We start from the raw sequence: 8,592 nt of genomic DNA, 5'->3' as shown, positions 1-8,592 counted from the left end.
CAAAAGAAGATCCAAATAATTGGTGTTGAAAGTGGAACATTAGGGCAGAGATCATTAGAGAATACTTTGAAAACCTATATTTAAAAGAAACCAGCTGGGCGTGGAGACGCATGCCTTTAATCCCAGGACTCTGGAGGCAGAGGCAGGTGGATCTCTGTGAATTTGAGGCCAGCCTGGTGTACCTACTGAGTTCCAGGACAACTGGGGCTACAGGGAGATCTAGAAAAAAAGTGGATTCTTGGACACATGACCTACCAAAATTAAATCCAGAGGATACAGATAAAGGGAGAATAGGCCTGAACTGTCTCCCCACATAGAAAAGCCTAGGACCTGATGGATTTGTGACAGCCATAGTAACAGACATCTTAGTACTGGCATGAAACGACACAGACCAGTGAAATAGAAGAGAGGACCCAGAGCCGTGTTGTAGTGCACACCTTTACTCCCAACACTCAGGAAGCAAAGGCAGGTGGATCTCTGTGAGATCAAGTCCATCCTGGTCTACATAGTGAGTTCCAGGCCAGCTGGGGCTACAGGGAGACCCTGTCTCAAAGACTTAAAAGACAGTGCTACTTGGAAGACTGGCCTTGTTCAAAATTGCAGAGAATCATCTGATTTCATAATCACTGTATTTAGAGAAAGAGAGCTTGCATGCTACAGTGTGAATGTGGAGATCAGAAGACAACTGTAGGACTGAATTCTTGCCTTTTACAGGTGGGTTCCAGGGATTGAACTCAAAATTTCAGGCTTGGTGGCAAGCACCTTTACCCACTGAGCCATTTTGCTCCTCACAATCACTTTTGCAATTGTGTAGACTATGAAAGAAGGACAAAAAAACCCTGATTTGCGTTTAGTTTGTTCATGCTTAGATTTCCTGGATAACCCCCCACCACCTCCGCCCATACTGGAAACAACTTGGGGTCTCACACATGCCTGGCAAACACGCTCCCAGTAAGTTATATCTTCAGCATCGTTTTTTACTTTTTGAGACAGATTCTTGATAAATTCCCGGCTGGCCTTCTGCAGTGTTTACTATGTAACACCACATCATGGCTATACCTATATAAAAGCAGCCCAACCCTTAGCACCCTTGTAAGCTAAGAGCAGACCTAAACCTGTTCCTTCAAAATTCTCTCAGAACTGTGCTCCAGAACAAGGCCCCACTCTTTTATTGAAGCAGTATATCCAGCATAAAATGAAGTAAAAATCAGACTGTTATCAGAGGAGAATTTCGCATTTTTGGATCCCTACTGACCTAGACCAATACACAGTAAACCATAAACATGTTACCAAATTCTCTGATTTCAAGGAGATAAGTGTTTGCAGCAGTTTGATATGTAAAACATACATTTATATATTATTCTAGGTCAAGGACAAGGAAGGGTCGTGAGGGATTAAGGCTGTATCCCTAGGTCACAAGAGGAGCACATGGCTCAGGGAGCTAAGCTAAGATGTAAGTTTTTGGTTGGAGATTTAGGTAAAAGTCATTGGTCTAGAATATGTCCATATTGTAAAAGTCATCCCCACAACCTTCAATTCATTGTAACACAGGCAGGTCTTGGACTTGTGATGTTCCCGTCTCAGCCTCATGAGTAGATGAAATTACAAGCCTGTGTCACCAGGGCAGGCTTAGAGTCTTTCTGTAAAGTTAGGTATGCAAAAGGTTTCAGGTAGTGAGGGTAATTCACACTTGGACAATCTTGCTGCCAAATTATAAAAAAATTAAGTGTCAACCAGATGTGGTTGTGCACACTTGTAATCTCGGGACTTGGGAGGCAGAGATAGGAGAATCAGGAATTCAAGGCCATGTTCAGATACTTAGTGAGTTTTAGGCCAGCTTGGGCCACATGAAACCCTGTCTCAAAAACCCAGTGGTGGGGGCAGTGGAAGGGGTTGCATGATGGCTCAGCAGGTAAAGGCACTTGCTGCCAAGACTGATCGCCTGAGTTCAATCCTTGGGACCCACATGGTGAAAGGAGAGAACCAATTCACACAAATTGCAAGCTGTCCTCTGACCTCCACATATACACCATGGTATGTACACACTCCCCCTCGAGATAAATAAATGTAAAATAATAATAGTAAATTAAAAAAAAAGAAAAAAGAAATAGGAAGAGAAAGAAGGAAGGAAAGAAGTCAGCTGAACGTGGTAGACTGCTTGCCTAGAGTCTGAGTCTCAGCACCTCATAAACTAGATGTAGTGGTGCATGTTACAATCCTAGCACTCAGGAAGTAGAGGCAGGAGGATCAGAAGTTCAAGCTCATCCTTGACTATGTAGTTGAGACCAATCTTGGGTGCATGAGATTCTAGCTTGAAGAGAGAAAGGGGGGGGCAGGCGGAGAGAGGGGAGGGGAGAGGAAAAGAGGAGAAAAAGTTTGAAAGTGTCAGATCAAATTCCATCACACACTTAGAAGTAGATTTAGCAGAGGCATGCACCCAGCTTGTCCTGCAGGTCCCTGTGAGCCAGCTTCTCTGTCCTATTAGTGCTCTGCCTACATCTTGCCTGAAAGTTCCCTTAAGGCAGAAAAGGAAATATTCCAGAGGCCCAGGTTCTGTTACCCTTAACGATGGCATCATGTAACTGTAACGGTAACACCAGACTTTGCATTGCCTGTTACCACAATGAGCAGACTTGGGAATCGAATCTTTAAATTGTTCCTTATTCAGAGAGCTGGCAGTTTGAGAAGGCAGCAGATTAATATCTGAAACACTGCTTGCCTTGGGCTGTTGCTCAGTTGGTAGCATGCTTTCTTTTTTAAAAAAATTATTTTTATTTTATGTGTATGCGTGTGTTGCCTGCATGTAGGTAAGTGCACCCGTGTCATTCAGTGCCTGCGGAGGTCAGAAGAAGCTGTCGGATCTCCTGAGACTGGAGTTACGGACAGTTATTAGCTGCCATGTGGGTGCTGGGATTGGAACCCAGGTCTTCTGCAAGAACAGCCAGTGTTATTAACTGCTGAGCCATCTCTCCAGCCCCGGTAGAGTGCTTTTATAGCATGCATGAGGCTCTGCATTGGATCCCCAGCACAACCAAGCAGACTGGGCGTGGTGGGTGCAATCTGTAATCCCAGAGCTTGGAGAGGTGGAGGTGAAGGCAAGAGAACAAAAAGCACAGCAGAGTAAAATCAACAAACACCTGCTATCAAACTGTGTAAGGGTGGGAAGAAAACAGTCAAGTCATCTTCCCCGTCTAGTCAGGAGGTGCCTTGTCTATGAGAATCTTGATGCTCGTGTCTCTCTTACCACCTCCTGTACTTTTCCCTAGGCATTATAGTGTCTGTATGGTTGTGTTTACATGGTCCAAGGCCACTGAGCCTTACATTCCTCCTGGGGCAGCACTGGGTTAGAGGCTCACTCAGAACAAGCTATTGGCAATGTGTACATGCTGACCTATTTACAATGTGTGTCTGCAATTCCCTTTTTACAATATGAGATGTGCCCTTATAAACATGGAGCTGATGAGATTGCTCAGTGGATAAAGGCATTTGCCGTCAAGTTTGACAACCTGAGTTTGATCCCTGGGACCCATATGGTGGAAGAAAATTAATTCCTTCAAGTTGTTCTCTAACCTCCACTTGAGCACTGGGGCCTATGTGGGTACACACACACACACACACACACACACACACACACACACACACACGTCCCTATCTGTCCCTCCTGCAGAGCATGGTGTGGTGCATGGCTTTAATCCCAGACATCTTCCTCACCAGTAACTAGACATAGATTATTTAACCATGGACCTTAGGAGTCAAGTTTCAAGCCTTGCTAGGTTCCCACACTGTTCATGCAAGGCTGCAGCATCTCTCAAGTTACATTAGCCAAATATTGACACCTTTCATCCCACTGATAAGACTCCAAATGTGATTTCATTTTGAATTTTCAAGCAAGTAGCTTCATAAGAAACACCCGTTTCTGCTCTTCAATCTGCTTGTTAGAACTACCGTATGGATTAAGCGATGATTAACAGAAGTCCTTGTAGCTGTGACCCTCCTGACTGTGCTCCAACCACCTGGTGTGTGCATTTTCATTTAGAATGCCGGACACGGTCTTCTCAAACACTTGAAAGTAAATTCCAGACATCGTGATACAAATGAAGTTGGCATTTGACATTTCTGGGTTTTTAGATTTGGGGAGGGGGTTGTGGGGGTGTTTTTTGTTTGGGGAGATTTTTTTGAGACAGGGTCTCCCTGTAGCCACCTGGAACTTGCTATATAGACCAGACTGGTCTTGATGTCACAGAGATCCACCTGCCTCTGTCTCCCAAGTGCTAGGATTAAAGGCATGCACCACCACCCCCAACTTCCTTTGTGTTTTGGGTTTTTTTTTTTTTGTTTTTAATTAATTAGGGCAGGGAGATGGCTCAGTGAGTGAAGGCCTGACAACCTGAGATTGATCTCTGGGGGCCCACATGGTGCAAGAAAAGAATTGACTCCTACAAGTTGTCCTCACTTGTGCCAGGGCAAGACACAGACACATACACACACACACACACACACACACACACACACACAAAATGAGATTTTTCTAATTGTAGGGGGCACATGTGCATGTTGTGTATGTGAAGTGTATGCATGTGTGTGCACACATGGGGACAGCAGGCTAGAAGAGGATGCCAGATGTCTTCCTATACTGTTCTCTGCTTTTCCACTTTGAGACAGGATCTCTCACTGAACCTGAAGCCAGGCTAGCTGACCAGCTTGCTCCTGGAATCTACTGTTTCTTGTCCCCCAGTGCTGGAGTTACAGGCATACCCAGCCATGCCTGGCTTTTACATGGCTGTTAGTGATTCAAACTCAGGTCCTCAAGTTCCCACAGCAAGTGCTCTTACCCACTACAACCCTGACATTTGTGGTTTTAATTCTTCTTGTTGGTCACCTATAATTACTTGTTTGAGGCTGGACTTGAGTTCATTATGTAGTTGAACGTGAACTCCTGGTCCTCCTGCTTCTGCCTCTCAAGTTCTGGGTTTTCAGGCATGGGTCACAACACCTGGCTTGTTGTGTGTGTGTGTGTGTGTGTGTGTGATGGTGGGGGTAGAACCCAGGACCCCTGATAGACAAATACTCTACCATGGAACTATAGTCTGAGTACCCCTCTTCCTCCATATTTATTTGGAGACAGATTCTGGCTAAATTGCTTAGTATAGTTGCTCAACAGTATATAGCTATAATAAACAAAAGCAATTTATTATAGTATAAGGTGGGCCTTGAACTTGTGATCCTCCAGCTCTAAGCCTCCCAAGTAATAGGATACAGGCCTGCACCACCAGGCCCAGCATTACTTGCCATTACTAAAGTCAGAAGTTTATATTGTGAGGGCTGGGGGCGTAGCTCAGTGATAGAGCATATGCCTGCAAAGAACAAGGCCCTGGGTGGTATCAACAGCACTGAAAAACAATTATGTGGCTAGGTGTGGTAACATACACCTGTGTTCTCAGCACTCAGGAAGCAAAAACATAGCTTAAACTTACAGAGCAAAAGCCTGTGCTCTAGCAGCCCCAACATGTTAAGCAGCTACTTGGGTATTAACAGGCATGAAGGCTGTAGGGAATGGACCCCTCCCTCCCTCATAATCAGCAGCTTGTAAAACCAGGAGCTAAGACTGCAGAATTCAGCTTTGTTTGTATTGCAAAGCACAGTCCAGAAAAGGAAAGGCTATTCCTTCCTAATAAGGCACAGTTCCTTTCTAAATATTTATCTTTAAATATTTATTATTTTTATTTTATGTGTATGAATGTATTGCCTGCATATATGTGAGTGCACTCGTGTCGTGCAAATCTGCGGAGGTCAGAAGGGGGTTTCGGATTCCCCTGGAACTGGAATTAAGAACAATTCATAGCTGCCATGTGGGTGCTGGGAATCAAACCCAGGTCCTCTGAAAGAGCAGTCAGTGCTCTTAACCACTGAGCCATCTCTCCAGCCCCACTAAATATTTGTTTATTTATTATTTACCTAATAAGGCATGTGTTGCCATGCCTGGCTTTTTTTTTTTTTTTTTTTGAGACAGGTCTCACTTTGTAGTTTTGACAGGCCTGGAACTCACTGTGTAGACCAGGCTGACTTAAAATTTAGAGACTTGGCAGTCTCTGGCTCTTGAGTGCTGGAATTAAAGGCATTTATTACCATACCTGGCTTGGATAGAACATTCTTTTTTTAAAGATATTTTATTATTTTTATTTTATGTGTGTGAGTGTATTGCTTGTATGTATGTGAGTGCACCTGTGTCGTGCAGTGAGTGCTTCGGACGTCAGAAAAGGGATTTGGATTCCCCTGGAACTGGAGTTAAGGACAGTTCATAGCTGCTATGTGGGTGCTGGAAATTGAACCCGGGTCCTCTGCAAGAGCAGTCAGTGCGGAGTGACAGATGGTTGTGAGCTGTCATGTGGGTGCTGGGAACTGAGCTTGGGTCCTCTGAATTGCTGAGCCATCTCTCCAGGCCCACTAAATATATATATATATATATATATATGTATGTATACATATATATATGTATTATTTACCTAATAAGGCACAGTTCCTTTCTAAATTTTTTTTATTTATTTATTTATTTATTTATTTATTTATTTATTTATTTGAGATACAACGTGGAAATCTGGCTGGCCTGAACTCACTATGTAGACCAGGATAGTCTTGAGCTCACAGAGATCCATCTGCCTCTGCCTCTGGAGTGCTGGGATTAAAGGTATTTGCCACCATGCCTGGCCTTCTAAATTTATTTTTATTTTCCCTCTCTAATTTTCAGTCTGTTCTATTCCATTTCTCCACTGTCAATTCTTTTTTAAAAAAATATTTTATTTATAGCTGGGCATGGTGGCACACACCTTTAATCCCAGCACTCAGGAGGTAGAGGCAGGCAGATCTCTGTGAGTTCAAGGCCAGCCTGGTCTACATAGTGAGTTCCAGGCCAGCTGGGGCTACAGGGAGACCCTGTCTCAAAAAGACCAAAAAAAATTTATTATTTTTTTAAATTTTATGTGTATGTATGTATTGCTTGCATGTAGGTAAGTGCACCCGTGTAGTGCAGTGCCCGAGGAGGACAGAAGAGGCTGTCGGATCCCCTAGAACTGGAGTTAAGAACCGTTGTTAGCTGCCATTTGGGTGCCAGGATTTGAACCTGGGTCTTCTGCAAGAACAGTCAGTGTTCTTAACCACTGAGCCATCTCTCCAGCCCCCACTGTCAATTCTTTATTCTGTCAGCAGTGAGGAGTCAGAGACATAACCTCACACTCTCACCAAAGCAACCTGAGCAGTTTCCTTAATCTTCTAGGGACCTCATTGCAGTCAAAATCAGGCCTTGTGGCTTCAGTGCAGAAAATCATTTCAGGAATAGCCAGTATGAAGCAAAGTTGAGATCTTATTAAAAGTAGAAAGATACTCAAGAGTAAAGTACACTCGAGAGCATGGGGTGGGCTTCTTAAAGGGGAGTCACAGTTTATTAAGATTTTTTTATTTCTAATATTTTATTTACTAGGTTTTGTTTTTTGTTTTTGGGGTTTTTTTTTGTTTTGTTTTGTTTTTGTCTTTTTGAAACAGGGTCTCCCTGTAGTCCCAGCTGACCTGAATTCACTATGTAGACCAGGCTGGCCTTGAACTCACAAAGGTCCGCCTGCCTCAGCCTCCCAAGTGCTGGGCCTGAAGGTGTACGCCACCACACCCATCCTTACTAGTTTTATGTGTATGAGTGTTATGCCTGCATGTGTGTTAAGTGCATCCATGTCGTGCAGTGCCTTCAGACGTCAGAAGAGAGCATTCAGATCCCCTAGAACTGGAGTTACAGATGGTTCTTACCCATCATGCGGGGCTGGAAACCAAACCTGGTTCATCTGCAAGAGCAGCCAGTGCTCTTAACCACTGAATCATCTCTCCAACACTGATGTCCTTTTTACTTATGGTTCCTTTCTGTTTTACTTTATAAATTTAGAAAACATTTTATTCTTGGTAGACACTTTATTGACTGAACCATCTCCTCAGCAATTTTTAATACAGCGACTATACTATAATGACATAGGAAGCTGTATCTGAAATGGCCACAACAGAATAACAGTCCTGGAGACATCTTTTTCCTTACCAACAATTTAAATTAATCTATTTGTTAGAAGTTTAAATCTGATTATAACAGGCACTTGAAACTGCTTTTGTTTAAAAGTTTTCATTTCTCATTAGGGCTCATAAGACAAATAAAACAGGACCAAATTCTGTCATTTCTGCCTCCATTGTGTCTGTCTCTGTTCCTTTAGGTTACCTGCTTACATCTGCAGGCAAGTATAATTATAGAAGGAGGGCTGAAAGTACAGAGAAAGTCGTCTTCCCAACATGCACATACATGGTCACGGATAGAGGTAGCTTCTTTAAAAAAATATTTTATTATTTTTATTTTATGTGTGTGAGTGTTATACCTGCATATAGGTAAGTGCACCCGTGTCGTGCAATGCCCACGGAGGACAGAAGAGGCTGTTGAATCCCCTGGAACTGGAGTTACAGAGTTGTTAGCTGCCATGTGGGTGCTGGGATTCGAACCCAGGTCTTCTGCAAGAACAACCAGTGTTCTTAACTGCTGAGCCATCTCTCCAGCCCCAGAGACAGCTTTTA

Source organism: Nannospalax galili, unplaced genomic scaffold, assembly GCF_000622305.1.
Source record: "Nannospalax galili isolate Female #2095 unplaced genomic scaffold, S.galili_v1.0 scaffold598, whole genome shotgun sequence".
In the NCBI taxonomy this organism is placed as follows: Eukaryota; Metazoa; Chordata; class Mammalia; order Rodentia; family Spalacidae; genus Nannospalax; species Nannospalax galili.
Note: the sequence above shows the minus strand (reverse complement) of the source record.